Raw genomic sequence first — 16,799 nt, forward strand, 5'->3', positions numbered from 1 at the left:
CTTACATTAGAGTAACGTTCGCGAAAGTAATGAATTCCTTTTAATTCTTGATGAGAATTCGTTGAATTCTAACTGTACTCTTCTCTACTTCCAAATACTCTTCACTTCCTCCAATTACAGATTAATGTTTTCTAGTCCAACTCTACTCTACTCTATTTTAGTAACGTTCGTGAACGAAATGAATTCCTTTGAATTCTTGATGAGAATTCGCTAAACTCTATTACTTTACTCTAATCAGTTCTTTCAATTACTGAGTAATGTACTGTAGTCCAACTTACAGTAGACTAGTACATTAGTGTATTTACTCTACTCTATCTTACATTACATTAACATTCGTGAACGTAATGAATTACTCTGAATTCTTGATGAGTATACACTTTGATGTATTAAATGTTTAATCACTTTTTATTACTTGTAATTTATCCTGTTTTATTATAAACAAAAACTTAAAATTACTCTTTGAAACCACAAGAAATTTAACGTGAAAATAGTAAAAAGTTTAACATGTATGTAGGTCGATATTACCTGATGTAACCCAGCAGATAGTTTTAGTTGTTAATGAATTTATTTACACCAAAATGTTAGGTTTACAAAATGTTCGACTAAAAATAGAATTCATAAATAGTTTACTGATGTCCTAAGGAATACATTTTTTTTCGACTTCTGAGGCCTTTTAACATGCCATAATCAGACTTTTCGTGATAATCCTTACTTGTAACTAGTTATTTAAGTGATTTTAAGGTAATGTCTTATATAAGTGTTGTATGCGGGTAACTGAAGTCAAAGTCATTACAGTGTTATGGTAGCTTTTGGTTTATAATTATGGAATTCTATGCCTGAATTCATAGTATGTTATTAAGTAATTATTCGCTGGGTTAGCTAATAAAATTATAAGCTGTTTCGTCTCGTTATGAATGTGTACCTTTAAATAAGTGTTAATGGAAAATTGAGAACGTTGCTTAGAATATTTAGTGGGAATTACACCGGAAGTGTAGTTAAGCATACAGGTTTTTAGTTTTGCAAACACTCACTCTTTCCTCTGAGCTCACATGTGTAGTTCTTTGTGAGCTTGTATCTATGTGTTAGTGTAGGAAGTTTATGAAATAGTTTTTACACTGTGACTGTATTGTAAGTTAAATGACTTTAATTTGTGCAATTTATACACTTTATCTTGCTACGCATTTTGATGTTCCTGTTTTAAACTGGTAGTAATGCATATGTTTGTCTTAAATTTACTTGGTAAGAAATTCAATTGTTGTTTTAGTTGTAAGTTGAGTTTTTTTTTCATTTTTGAACAAAATGTTTGTCTATTGAAAACTAAATTAAATATATTTTAATTTATTCTAAGAAAGTTTTATTTCAAAACTTGTGCATAATAATTTTTTTTTCTCATTCTATTGTTTTTCTTTTGTGTTTAAGAAAAACTAAATTTTTATTTGATATTGAACTATAAAACTATTAGAGGGTTTTCTCTTAAGTGGGTTTAAGTTTTTGTTTTATACTTTTTTATTTCACTTCTTTATTTGTTGGGTTTTTTTCAGGGACATTTCTTATAATTTATAACAATTGTTGTTATTAGTTAGTTTATTATCAAACTATTTTGTAGGTAAAGTATTTAATGAAAAAGATATCGTAAGAATTTGGGCTTGTCTTCATTTATAGTTTACTGCTGTTTGTCAAGTAAATAAAAATTTCGAAAGTATTCCCTTAAAGCTTTTATCCCCTGTTAGTTGCCATAAGTTTTACTAAAGGCCCTACTAGAGTTGTAGAAATATGTTTGTATTTTATATATAAAAATTTTCTTTATATTAAACACTCGAGACTATTACTTGACATTATGAATCGTTTTTTTTTCGTATTCTATTGTTTTTCAGCAAATTGTTTTCATTCTTTGCTGAATATTTATTTGTTTTTCTCTTTTTCACTTAAAGGACTTTATAAGCATGTTTATTTATGCCTTGTGTGTATAAGTATATATATGTATATATTTTATATTGCTCGATATTTTCTTTGTATTTTACAACAGTTAGTTCGTTGTTTGTTTTAATGTTCGAAAACTGTTTACCTTGCAATTTTCCATTAACAGTTTTGTTGTTGCCTTAATTGTTGAGAAAATTTATGGGAACGTGCATATTTTAACGCAATTTTATTGTAATGGTAATTAAGAAGTTATGCCTTTTTTGGGGGTTAGCTTGTGAATGTGTTAAGAATGTGTACGTTGCGTATAAATTTTATGTTTTTGTGGTAAAGAAAATTTGAAAATTTTTGCAATATTTCACTTTAATTTAAAAGCTTTTATAATTTTCAGCTGTATTAGCCATACCCAGCAAAAACATGATAATGACTTGTAGGTACTTATTCGCAAACCTACTTTTCAATGACTACTACAAACCGTCTGCATTACTTAGAAGGAGTGTAATAATGACTTAAAAACTTACCTTTTAGCCTTACATATATGTATATTGTTTCGGATATTGTTTTATATAGAAACATTAATTTTAAATTTTAATTTTTTATGGAAACTTGTATGTAGTAAACGTATCCTCGTAGGCGAAGGCCTTGTGGGCTGAGATAGGTTAGTGTTTTAGTGTGGTAGACCGGAGATAAAGGGTTCAATTCCCACCTGAGGTACTGGTATATCCATCCTCCTTTCTTTCTTTCTAACTAACTAACTAACTAACTAACTAACTAACTAACTAACTAACTAACTAACTAACTAACTAACTAACTAACTAACTAACTAACTAACTAACTAACTAACTAACTAACTAACTAACTAACTAACTAACTAACTAACTAACTAACTAACTAACTAACTAACTAACTAACTAACTAACTAACTAACTAACTAACTAACTAACTAACTAACTAACTAACTAACTAACTAACTACTAACTAACTAACTAACTAACTAACTAACTAACTAACTAACTAACTAACTAACTAACTAACTAACTAACTAACTAACTACTAACTAACTAACTAACTAACTAACTAACTAACTAACTAACTAACTAACTAACTAACTAACTAACTAACTAACTAACTAACTAACTAACTAACTAACTAACTAACTAACTAACTAACTAACTAACTAACTAACTAACTAACTAACTAACTAACTAACTAACTAACTAACTAACTAACTAACTAACTAACTAACTAACTAACTAACTAACTAACTAACTAACTAACTAACTAACTAACTAACTTAACTAACTAACTAACTAACTAACTAACTAACTAACTAACTAACTACTAACTAACTAACTAACTAACTAACTAACTAACTAACTAACTAACTAACTAACTAACTAACTAACTAACTAACTAACTAACTAACTAACTAACTAACTAACTAACTAACTAACTAACTGACTAACAAACTAACTAACTAACTAACTAACTAACTAACGAACTAACTTACTAACTAACTTACTAACTAACTTACTAACTAACTAACTAACTAAACTAACTAACTTACTAATTAACTGACTATTTAACACCTTACTTGCAGGCAATCATTATAAGTACTTGTCTAACTGCCTATTAGTAAACGATCGTAGTAAGTACTTGCCTCCAATGTCATCACTATACTACTTTTCTCAAAAAGTAGTATTTTTTGTACTATTATTACATTGCCGAAATATAAATGTTCAATATGTGAATTTGAATAATACGATACATTTTAATAACTCTACTTAACTATTATTACAATAATAACATAATTAACATTTTCCTATGAAAGAATGCATTACTTTTTAAATAATAATTATGTTTTTATTGTTTCAACAGGATGTTAAAGCAATTTATTAAATTTAATTTTATTATTTACTTGCATTAAACAGTACTATATTAAATTATAATTTATTACAATTATAAATTAAAAATGCTCTAAAGAGGTAGAGCGGATCAAAGAGAGAGAGAGAAAACATATGAAATAATCTTGAAAATTATTTTACAAAAATATTTAATAATAAAAATAATAATAAAAAAATATAAATCTATTTTTAGAACAAAAAACAAAATGCCTTTATTAGTGGCTCTACGTGAATTAGTTTATAATCTTTTGTGTGCTGTGACTGATATACAAACAATGGAATAAATATGTATAATATGAATACATATTGTACTCAAGTATACTTACTACGGACGACAAGAGTGTGTTTATAACAATCATGAACATTCTATTAACACTTAAAATATTTACTTATGCCTGTTTCTAACTACATCTTACTATTACACCTACAAATTGCATGAAAAAGGAAAATTCTATGAAATTTAAGATTTATTTAAATAAATTTAATTAAGATTTCAATTCAAATTTAAGATTTTTTCTAGTTGAAAATTTCAATTATTTTCTCAACAGTATTAAACTGGTTATAGAATCCTTTTATTATGCTCTTTTTGTATGTCGGAAATATTCAATCTATGTTTTGTTCCTTTTATATAAAATTCATTTTCACTTTTAATGATTGATGGAGTAACAATGACTTTGGTTTCATGTCATTAAAAGTTCCAGCAAGTAAATGAAAAATGAATATATATGACGATTGCCATAGCTTTGTGCATTTTGTGGTAGTTACCCTGTAGTTTTAAAGAGAAATTTTAAGTCAAATATATATTTCCAATCTAAAATCCAATTTGCTGTGTTAGGTTTGAGTTACATTCATGTGCTGCTGGGTTTTGTTATCAGTATAAAAATATTTATACATTGATACTACTGCACATATTTATTAAGGATTCACATTACTTTATATGGAATTTCTTTGCATATATGTATGTTAGTAGACCATAAAATTCCTAGACATATGAATATCTGTTTTGTTCAAAATCTTAAGTTATGACCTGTCTGTGTCCAAAAATCAGTTTAATACTAGGATAATTTATCATATTGTAATAATAACTTATTCTGTTGTACAATCTGATCATTATGATAATGCTGATGATATGGAGTTAATCAGAATTAATAGTAAATATTAACATTAAATAAATTTATTTGAAGAACTTCCGTATGAGTGGCATTTACAATGAAATTTAATGAAAACTTTATGCATATATTTACATAAATATAAGTGTTAAAGGTCATTTGTAGGTTTATTTTGGTATGATAGAATAAATTTAAATTTTAATTATAAAAACTAATGTTTATTTACTGATGAGAAATTACTTGGAAAGAAAAGATTAAAGATAAAGAATCGATCCATATTTCCCCACAGCCTCTATATAAAGCAACTTTCAAAAAATTCATATTTCATCCAAAAATTAAAGAAATGAATCACATTTTATTCTAATAAATTCTGCTAAAGGGTATGATACTTTATTTTTTCTCAACATCGAAACTACTTCATTTCTTATCTGCAGTCAATAGCAGTAAGTACTTACCTAACTCCCTACTTGTAAGCGAAAGTGACAAATACTTACCTCCAATGTCATCATCGAGTTCTTTCACCACTTTCTGAAAATTTTGTATCTAATTTACTTTTATTCAAAATTAAAATTTTTAAAAATTATATAAGAATATTATTAAACTACGTTTTTTGAAAATAGTAGTTCATATTAAATAAATACTATTATAAATTTAACAAAGATTTAAAATATTTGTTAAAAAAATAGTATCATAAACATAAAAAGAACCTTTTATAAAAACTTTATTTATATGGTTTCCAAAGAATACCCTTAAAAATCTACTTATAAGTTTACCAAATATTTCATATTAATTAATTTATTTTTATAAGTTAATTACAATTTTTTTAACGACAACAATAGCTTTTCAATTTTTCCTATAAAAAATTGTCTTTTTTTATTATATTTATTTAATATATCTCATTTTTTTTTTGTCTATTTTCAGTTATGGATAAATGAAATCAGTAGTGGTATATTGGTTTTTTACAAAATTAAAAACACGACAAACGCTTCAATCATCACAATAACACCATGTAAGTAAATAAAAACCAGGATAATTTTTTTATCACTACCACACAAAATGTCATTTTCGTTAACATATACAAAAACAGTTTAGTCAATATAGAAGAAAATATATATAAATTTGATATTGTTAATTTAAATGAGATTTTGTTGTTGATTTTTGGCACAAAAACTGCACAGATAGAAGCATTGAAAAAAATTTTAAAAAAATATTTAAATTTATTGGAATTATGCATAAATATAACATTTGTGCTTAAATACATATTTTAGGAAAATGTTTGAATATAATCAAATAATAATAAATTATTTGAATGTTTATTATTTGGAAAATTATTTATTTTATTTATTTAAATACATAATAAAAATGTCTGAATTTGAAATTATTTGCGCAAAAATTTAATTTGAAAATCAACACTTCTATTTAATTTGTTATAAAATAATTAGCTAGTTAAAGTTAATAAATACACAGAGGAAAAAACCGGTAGAAAAGTACTGAAATTGATAAAATCCGTTGTCAAAAGTGAGCTTGCCATAAAAAATTTAAATAACATCATTTTGACAACGACCATTATAATTTTAACAACGCATAGTTGTCATTGCAACTACGAATTGTTGTCATTGCAACAACGCATTGTTGTCATTTCGATTACGCTTTGTGTCATTTCGGCAATGCATCGTTGTGATTTCGACAACGAATCGTTGTCACTTTGGTATCACATTATTATTTGTTTGTTGTCGCGTATTTTTTATTTTTCTGATGTTGATTTGACAACTATCCGTACATACTTTTACAACGGATTTTTATTAAAAAATTTTAAACACTTTGGTGTCAATTTGGTACCAGGCGTGTATAATATTAAAATGTCTTTTTTTCCCTCTGTGTAACATACATATATTAAATATTCCTCTCAAATATGTAGATATTATAAATGTCAAAACAACAAATATACATATAACAAGTTTAAATAAACTTTTACAAAACGGTGGTTTATGTTAATTAATGATCGTTTATGTATTTAAGTTTATCGCTGATATTGTTATTGAAATTAGTTTTATTCGAAACAATGTTTAAAACTAATTTATTAATGATTTAATCAAACACAATTGATCATCGATGATATGATTAGTTTTAATTAATTGTTTTTAAACAAATATACTTAACGTAACCAAAGAAAAGTTTTGTTTAATATGAACATCAAATAAAATATTTCTTGTTAAAAGTTTGACAAATTTAAAGCATTTTCCATAATTAGTATTATTTGCATAAATTTAACTAACTATTTGAAAGAGTAATGTAGTAAAACTATAGCTTAAATATTCTATTTAAATTGTTTTTTTAAAAAAATAACATCTGCATATTAAATTGTAATCTATCTTGATAATAGAATTTATTTAAAAAAATTACCATAATTACACATTTAAGCCGCTACCAGACAATTTTAATAGTTTTATTTTTAATAGTTAAAATGTCTTTTATTGAATACATTTGTATATAAAAAATGTGTTTGTATTATCACACGTATTTTGTTAGTTTTAATTATTTAAAGCTTTCAATGGTCAATTAATAAATGTTTTGTTTTAATTATACAATCACTTGTGTATTATTACTTTTTTATTATTAGTAATAATAAATTTTTTTTTCGCCATATTTTTTTCTATTATTAACTTTACAAATTGAAAGTCATTTGTCATAGACAGCTGTACAGTTCTTTTTTTTATAAATAAAAATAAACAAATAAATGAAAAAAATATACATACATACATACATATATGTGTATGAACATACAAGGAAAAAAATAACCATTAAATATTTGTTATGATTTTAAATATAATAATTGTTATGTTAAACAGTTTTTGTTAATTGTTGAACAATTTTATTAATAAATATTAATTAATTTATGTTTTTAATACAAATTGTACCAATTACATTATTTATTTGTTATTATATTTATATTTATTAAATAAAATTATTTTCCAATGTTTTATGTTTAATTTTATTAACAAATATATCACAAAAACATATCTACATGTGGTTTTTGGTCCTTTTATTGGTATAAAATAAATTAATTTCTCAGTATGATAATATTTTAAGTACAGCGTGCAGGAAAAGGATTAAATTTCCTTTACAACAGGTTTTCATTAGATTTTATTAGATAAACATTATTTACATATTTCAGACATATGTGTGTATGTATGTATTTAGATTTTATCACTCTTCTGTGTATTAGTATTAAACATATGTTCATTTAATTAGTTAGAACATATTGCCATAATTAATGACATATTTTGTATGTATAAATTTCTATGTGAAAATTAATTATAATGGAATTTACACTTGAGTTGACAAATACTTTATGGTTATTTATTTACTTTTGATAATAAAGTCGAAGTTTAAAGATTTTGTTTATTCGCTTGAATCAAATAGTAAATAAACAGTAGTCTAGACTAAAGTTTTGTATGTGGACTAGATTTAAGTCTGACTTGAAGACGAGACTTTAGACGAGACTCAAGGCTGGTTTACATACAAACGAGACTTTAGTCTGCTCTACAGACGAGACTCTAGTTAGTTCTTTAGACGACACTCTAGTCTGATCTATAGACAAGTCTCTAGTCTGGTCTATAGATGAGACTCTAGTCTGGTGTATAGATGAGACTCTAGCCTGGTCTATAGACGATACTCTAGTCTGGTTTGTAGACGAGACTCTAGTCTGGTTTATAGACGAGACTCTAGTCTGGTCAATAGATGAGACTCTAGTCTGGTCTATAGATAAGACTCTAGCTTGGTCTATAGATGAGACTCTATTCTGGTCTATAGATGAGACTCTAGTCTGGTCTATAGTCTGCTCTATAGACAAGTTTCTATTCTAGTATATAGACAAGACTCTAGTCTGGTCTATAGACAATACTCTAGTCTGGTCTATAGACGAGACTCTAGCCTGGTCTATAGACAAGACTCTGGTCTGGTCTATAGTCAATACTCTAGTTTGGTCTATAGACAAGACTCTAGTCTGGTCTATAGACAAGACTTTGTGGACAATACTCTAGTCTGGTCTGTAGACAAACTTTAGTTTGGTTTATAGACAAGACTCTATAGACAATACTCTAGTCTGGTCTATAGACAAGACTCTAGTCTGGTCTATAGACAAGACTCTAGTCTGGTCTATAGACAAGACTCCAGTCTGGTCTATAGACAAGACTACAGCCTGGTCTATAGTCTGCTCTATAGACAAGTTTCTATTCTAGTATATAGACAAGACTCTAGTCTGGTCTATAGACAATACTCTAGTCTGGTCTATAGACAAGACTCTAGCCTGCTCTATAGACAAGACTCTGGTCTGGTCTATAGTCAATACTCTAGTTTGGTCTATAGACAAGACTCTAGTCTGGTCTATAGACAAGACTTTGTGGACAATACTCTAGTCTGGTCTGTAGACAAACTTTAGTTTGGTTTATAGACAATACTCTAGTCTGGTCTATAGACAAGACTCTAGAATGGTCTATAGACAACGCTCTAGTCTGCTCTATAGGCAAAATTCTATTCTATATAGACAAGACAAGACTCTAGTCTGGTCTATAGACAAGACTCTAGTCTGGTCTATAGACACACAATATTGCTATGAAATTATACAATTTTTTTTTTTTGCATTTTAATAAATTCAATCTCAAAACGATGTCGAAGTGACAAACTGTTTTTAAAACTGTATTGTATTTTAACATCAAAAATTTAAAAAAAAGTTTAAGCTCTTATTAAATCATGTTTATCTTAAACAAAATTTCCCCTTTCAATTTCTTAGTAAATGATAAATTTCTTTTAAATAAAGCGCTTAAGAAACAAACAAAAGACGTCATTAAACTATTACGCCTGAATTGTCAACGATTGATGCTTGGTTTGGTATGATGTTTAAAATTTAATTAAATTCTCACCTAACTTTAAACAACAAATAAAATATTTTTATTAATTAATCTTTTTTATTAAAAGTATCAATAACAAGTAGACTACGCAAAATCTCCAGGTTGATTAGTGGTTTATTTTTCAAAACGAAATGCTATACATTGTAGTATAGTTTGAGAAAAGCAAAAAGGAAAAACTCTTGCTCATTTGTTGGTGTTAGTGAAAAACGCAGAAAAAATACACATACATATACATATGAATGTATGTGTCTCGTTATAAACATACACTCATGTGGTTATTTTTATTATTGTTGTTTGGTGTCAAGTTCAGTTATTAAGCTATAAATTTTCATTTCATTTATATGTATGTATGTACGTAAATAATGTAAAGTAATACATTTATTACACAGTAAAATGTTTGTGTATGTTTCATTATTTGCCATATTTTTTATCAATATAGTTTATAGTGTGTTGTTGTGTAAAAAAAAACTTCTTTTAACTATTTCACTTCGATTCGTTTACATTTGTATTTAAATTTAAATTTCCGGTTTACACACCCACCTTTATAAAGAACTTTGTTATGTATAATTGTTACAAATGTATTTATAGATTTATAAAAGTTATATTTTGTTGTTTATTAAAGTTTTTATTAATTAATTATTTTATTTGTTGCTTTTACACGCAGTTGTATGAAAATGTGTGAAAATTATGAATTGGTGTTTGTGTATTTTTTTTTTCCTCCATGTAACACTTCTATTGTTGTTTTTGATTATTATTATTATATTTTTGAACAAATGAACAAACAATATAATAAATATGATTTCGTTTCTTTTCTATTATTTTGTTATCTAGCAATCTATGTTTTTTGTTTAGTATTCATATACACACAGCCATATGTATGCATATATAAAAGTTTATTTATGCATGTGTATGTATGTATGTATTTGCTTAGACTATATAATATTTTTACGTAGTGTTTTTATAATTATTTATTTTTGTGCAAACTCGTAAATGCAGACACACAGTTATAAATTCAATAACAAATTTTTGTTTTAGGTGACCAGCTGTTTAAGTACATATTTTATTAAATAGCAATTTATCTTTGAAATTATTTGAAAATTCATGTAAAAAACTAATTTTACGTACAATTTGAAATTATATCGAAGTTTTATAAAAAAAATCCTACAAACCAAAACTAGTATTTACTGGAAATCAAAACTTTATTCAAAGTTTTAAAACAAAATTGTCTAAAAAATCAATAAATTCAAATATTTCAATGCTCCTGTAAAGTTGTAAAATTAGTCCGATAGATGGCGTCGTATTTTAAAAATTTTTCAATTACTCCTTATAAGCGTCTTATAAGCCAATTTCAGAACCAATAAAGCGGCCGGGGGTTCTCCTAGTTTTTAATAAACATTTTGTAGTTTTCAAAATAACTTTATAACAAACGCTGGTCACCTTAATTGTGGTAACTAGTAGGTATTGTATCGTATTTATATTTTGTTTGTTTTGTTGACTGCAATCTCCTGAGATTGTTGTTATTATTGTTGTTTGGTGGGTGCCACAACAACTACAATAACAAAAGTTTTTGTTTTCTTGTTGCTGTTGTTTCTGTATTCTTCTACACATATAAGAAATGAGTTTATAATGTTTTTGTTATTTGTATGTATATTATTTATGTGCCACACAGTGTCGCGGCTGAAAAAAAAAACAAAACAAAACTAAAAAAAAGTATATTTTTAGCTTAACGTATTTTTAAATGGCCTTGGATCGTGTACGAGTGAGCGTGAATTTGAAAATAACCAAAATGATAATCTTGAAATAACCAAACAATGATCTTGTCTGTGTTTTGTTATTTTTCTTCATTTCGTTGTAAAAACGAAGAAAATAAAAAAAACTTGAGCGCCATCTAAAAGTACGACAAATTGAATACAAAATACAGACACTTAGATACTCACAGATACACACATACACATAGATACTAATAAAAACAACATGATGATAATAGTTAAGCATTTAATGTTTTTATTTTTTATTTTTCGTAAATATGTACAAAATTGTAGTATTTAGTATTTAAAATAATGTCGTAGAAAATTTTCAGCGCCAGTCAATGGCCAATTGACAAGAAAATAAAAAAATACAAAACTAAATTGTTTAGCAACTAGCATTCAAAATATTTTAATATACATTCATACATACATATGTTCATACATACATACATGTACTATGTAAATAATGTATTCATTTAAATAATTTTGCCTTATTAGGCAGTAGTTGAAAAAAATGTCTTTAGACAACTAATATAGTTAATATATAAATCATTATGTAGAACTTATTTTTTAAATTTCTTATTTTTTCTAATCACTTTTCCGTAGTCTTTCGTAACAATTTTAATTTTGTTGCAGTTTTGCATTTGTTCTAACAAAATTTTTAGAAAAATTCTAAAAAAAAGTTGTTAGTCACCTTTAGAAATTACCATAAATACATATTTATTTATTTTACCCAGAAATGTCAACAATTGACAGATGTTATTTTGACATACATATACAACAATGGCGTCAAATGTAAAATTTCAAATCAATTTTTTGAAGGATTTTTCAAATGAAATTATATGTACAGTTTTAAGGTGAATTTTTTTTACGCTATAAGTTCCCCGGGAGCATGTTACCTCTGTGAAATCACCATCTTGGTGTTATTTCAATATCCCGGGGGAAAGTGGTGCTATCAATACCTCTAGTCTGCTGGGATTATAAACTGGTGATGATCATATGTATCCTCGGCCTTTCATTAGAATGATTTCACATGGGGTCGAACCAGATCCACGTAGTGGCTGTGGTTTAAACCCAAATTCGCAGGGAGAGAATGTTGGTTTAAGGACTGATATATGTCTGGATTCTCTCTCCTGCGCTGTTGCCATCTCAACAGATGCCACTAAGTGATGTGACAGAGCAACATATTCTGGATTCCTGAACCCGTTGAGTATTCCTTACTCTTCGAGTAGTAGGGCGCCAGTAAAAGTTGGGAAATTCTCAGGTTGACAATTGGTAGTTACCTGTCATTCCGTAGATCGTTTTTTATAGTCTGAGAATGGAACTGATGTAATTGGTGAACCGTCGAGAAAGGCTCCTCTGCCCGTTAGGAGATTGGTACTGATTTAGTAGACCTTTTACTTCAGGGAATATCTCGGTGCTGTTGCCATCTCAACAGGATGCATATTATTTCATACTACGCGACTTATGGTTGAGGTCCATTGACTTTGGAAGTTCCTACATCCTTTGGCACATTAGCTGACATACAGAGGGATCCTGTTTTATTGGCTATGTAATTCGGACTACTAGGTGCTGTTGCCAAATCAACAGGGCCGTCTCAGTAGTGTGGTTGCGTGGGCTTTAAAAGGTTAAGGAATGTACTGGAATGGGTCATTAGTTGATGGGGATTGCATTTTAAATAACGTAATCTTTCGTGACATCAAAAGGGTGGTCATCTTCCGTTATACCGAAAGGATTGTATCCCCTTCTATTGACTTTAGACCGGTGATTGCTTTTCCCTTCCTCGGGGTTTGTATGGGGATTGATCCCATGCTGCCTGTCATTCCGCAACGGGGCTACTATGGTAAGAGATTAGAAAGCTCGAGAACTTCAGCAAAGTGTTTGTACATGGACTGTATTACTTCTTAAATAAAATAACATTTATCAAATAGTATTAGTACAAGTAGTCAGAGTCAGAGAGATAGTAGTTACCAATTTACTTATACAATTAAAATTTATGGATGTATGTTTGTATGCTTTCCACTTCAGGAAATAAAGGACCCTTGGTACATCTTAAAATGTTTTTATATTTTATTATATGACATTTTTCTCTTGGTCTCTCAGCAATTTTTCTATATAAATAAATTGCAAAATTTCTGGGAATTCATATGAAGGCCATTTGCAACAATTTGTTAGTTAATGAATCATTTTTAATTGATTGAACAATTTGCTGTTTTGAAAAAAGGCGGTATTTTATATTTATTAATGTTTAATATAGTATAAACTAAAGAGCAGCAACTAAAGCTGGAGCAGAAACAGGGGTTGTGTGCTGTGTAGTTGGGGCAGCGTTCATTGTATGAATGGTTAGATATGGTGTGTTGTGTAGTGTTCATTACACGATATTTAATTTATACGTGTTTATATGTGTTTTAAGCGGGTGACAGGGTAATTATTTTGGCTTGAATGGCTTGGTTGATTTACTTAGTTAGGTTTGGTTGGCTGTTTGCTTGATTGGCTGTGTGATCAGCTAGTTGATGTTGTATGTAATAGATAAATGACTTTAGCTGGTTTTCTAAGCGGTTTGACCAGCTAGGCTATCTAATCAATTTTATTTTGATTTGTATTTTTTTTGTAGATTTTTTTTAGTTTAATTTAAACATCTAACAAGTTTCAGTCATATTGACACTATATAAAGTTTTGGTTGCGCCTTGTTGTCTCTCTCTTAAAAAATAAAATTTACAAAAAAAATGCAAAAGTCTTGTTGCCACCATCAAAGTACCCCACCAGCATCATCATCGTCATCAACATTATTAACATCAGCAAACATACAACTAGAGAAATAATACGAAAACTGGTTGCTTCCAACTATACAGTTGATGTTACAGATGTACAACTGCTAAATATACATAGATGAATATATATGATTAAATTAAACCAGTGATAGATATTTAATACATATAACTTTTTTTCTTCTCTTAAATATATCCGGATGTTTAGGAAATTAAACTGACAATTTCATTTTAAATTTAATAGAATTTAGTAGAATATTTAAATAGTTTATTACAGAGGGTGGTTATTATTACTCTTAGGGGTCTTGATCATTATATGTACTCAAATATCTGGATACAAGATTTTTTATTATTTTAGACTATATAAGGTATGTGACACTAATGATTGTAATAAATTGTAATGACTAGTCTATGGACTACTCTATTGACAAGTATATGTATTTGTTTATTGTCTAATCTATTAACTAGTTTTTGAATAGTCTATTGATTAATTTGTGGATATATGCTAATTCCAAGAACTCTTCTATTGGCTAAATTATGGACTAGTCTATTACCCTTGTGTGCTCTAATTCCGAACAAATGTTGCAACTTAATCAAACCTAGTAACTTTATCGGATATAATTCTCTTTTGACTCTTCAGATAAAGAAAATGACACATATCCCGCACAGTGATCGGGAACCTACGGAGGAGAAAATTTACGAATTCTTCAAATTTTTTATAACAAAATTATCGATTAGGCGATTTGAATGATTTTTGGCAAAAAAGTTTTAAAATTTTAAATTTAAAATGAAACGATTTTATGCTCTTATGCATATTCGAATAATTAAAGACTCTAATTTCTCATGTGTTTATTAACCATATGTGTTTGTACGTATGTGAATGGTCTTGTTGGTTGGTCATCAAACAACGATGTCTGCTGACTGAAGTTGTTGATCTGGTTTTTTGCAGGTGTTTATTATCATAATGTTTTATATTTATTTATAAAGTTTTTTTCTTTTTTATTTTGTTCGTAGTATAGTGCATTTTTAATAATTTCTTGGGATTTTTCTTTAAATTTAAACATTTACAAATGTTAAATCTTTAAATAAATGTATAAATTGCATTTGCATTTAAAAATAACTATAGCTGTGGTATTTAAATTGAAATATTAATTTTATATTTACCCTATTTACTCCAAAAAAAAAGCTCTCTCATTCTCTCATCTACTCATAGAAACCCCATTGAAACTGAAATAAAATCAAAAACTCAGACAGATGCAAGAGATTGTTTGTTTTGTTTATTTTCTTTCTACAGTTTGTTTACAGCATGAAGACAGACGTAAACAAATTTTGAAGACAAAACGTGTTGGAATGTTGCTGCTGCTGCTGCTATAGTAAATTGCATACGTTCCTTATGGTTGTTATAGTTGCAGTTGTTGTTGCTGTTTTATTTAAATTGTTTCGTTCGCTAGTGTGATGCAGTGTGTTGTGTAGTTGTCGTCGTTGTTGTATGCAATGATTTTGTTCAAAGGTTTTTGTTGTTTGTTTTAATTTGTTTGCCAAAAACTGGATTTTCTAAAAATAGACCGTGGGGAAATACTTGAATATGCGCCCCACATGTGCGCCACACTTAAAGTAATCATGCAGACAAATAAACATTTTTACTATTATACTATACATTCACACAGTTACAAACTTGCATAAGCTCAGACATTCACATACGTATATAGTCATACTTTAAAATGCATACTTTAACATACAGACATGTTAAATGAAACTGGCAATAAACTAAACTGTAGTAAAAATGCAATACTTCTTAACTAGTCGTTGCTATTGCTGCTGTTGTTCTCTATTGCTGGGTTTGGTTTTGCTTTGTTTACACATCTCTTTTGCACTTTTTTTGTGAAAAAAACACTGTTACTGATAATGCAAATAAGAACAAAGAGATTAAATCATATTTGAGTATTTACTAGGGTGATCGATTATTCGACATTTTCCAAAGACCGGTTTTGGAATAGTTCGAATAGTTGACATTTTAAAAAAACCGGTTGATATTTTTCAAATTCAGAAAAAACCGGTTAACCGGGTTTTCATTATAAATAAAAAAATATATTTTAATTTGAAAAACTTAATGTTTATGTTTAAATTTGATTAATAAAACATGGCCCGAAATGATTTTTAACAGTTTAAAACAACGGTTCCCAAAAGGGGGTCCGCGGACCCCCAGTGGTCCGTAGCAAAATCCTAGGGGGTCCGCGAAGACGAACGAAAAAAATCATGAATAAAAAATATTCTCTATATATTAAAAAATATTAAAAATATCTCCAAATTTTTCATAAATTAATTAAGTTAATTTTAAATATAAATATTCCATTCCGACGTGATACACAGATTTTAACTTCATTTTGTTGTCCAATATTATTAAATCAACATCAGAAAATTCATAGCGTTTTGCGTAAATAGT

General features: G+C 27.7%; 1 protein-coding gene across 3 annotated transcripts in view; it reads left to right on the top strand.

Moving 5' to 3' along the window:
* The window catches only part of LOC119605139 (receptor-type guanylate cyclase Gyc76C-like), a 76,872-nt gene that overhangs the window by 39,034 nt on the left and 21,039 nt on the right, over positions 1–16,799 (top strand). For all 3 annotated transcript variants that reach the window (XM_037958106.1, XM_037958104.1, XM_037958105.1), the window contains one exon: positions 5,852–5,939. The gene's annotated coding sequence lies outside the window, so the exon portion shown is untranslated. The remainder of the gene's footprint in view (positions 1–5,851; positions 5,940–16,799) is intronic.

The sequence above is a fragment of the Lucilia sericata genome, unplaced genomic scaffold, assembly GCF_015586225.1.
Source record: "Lucilia sericata isolate MDLA Ls3-8-SP2 unplaced genomic scaffold, ASM1558622v1 Contig000460F_arrow, whole genome shotgun sequence".
Lineage (NCBI taxonomy): Eukaryota > Metazoa > Arthropoda > Insecta > Diptera > Calliphoridae > Lucilia > Lucilia sericata.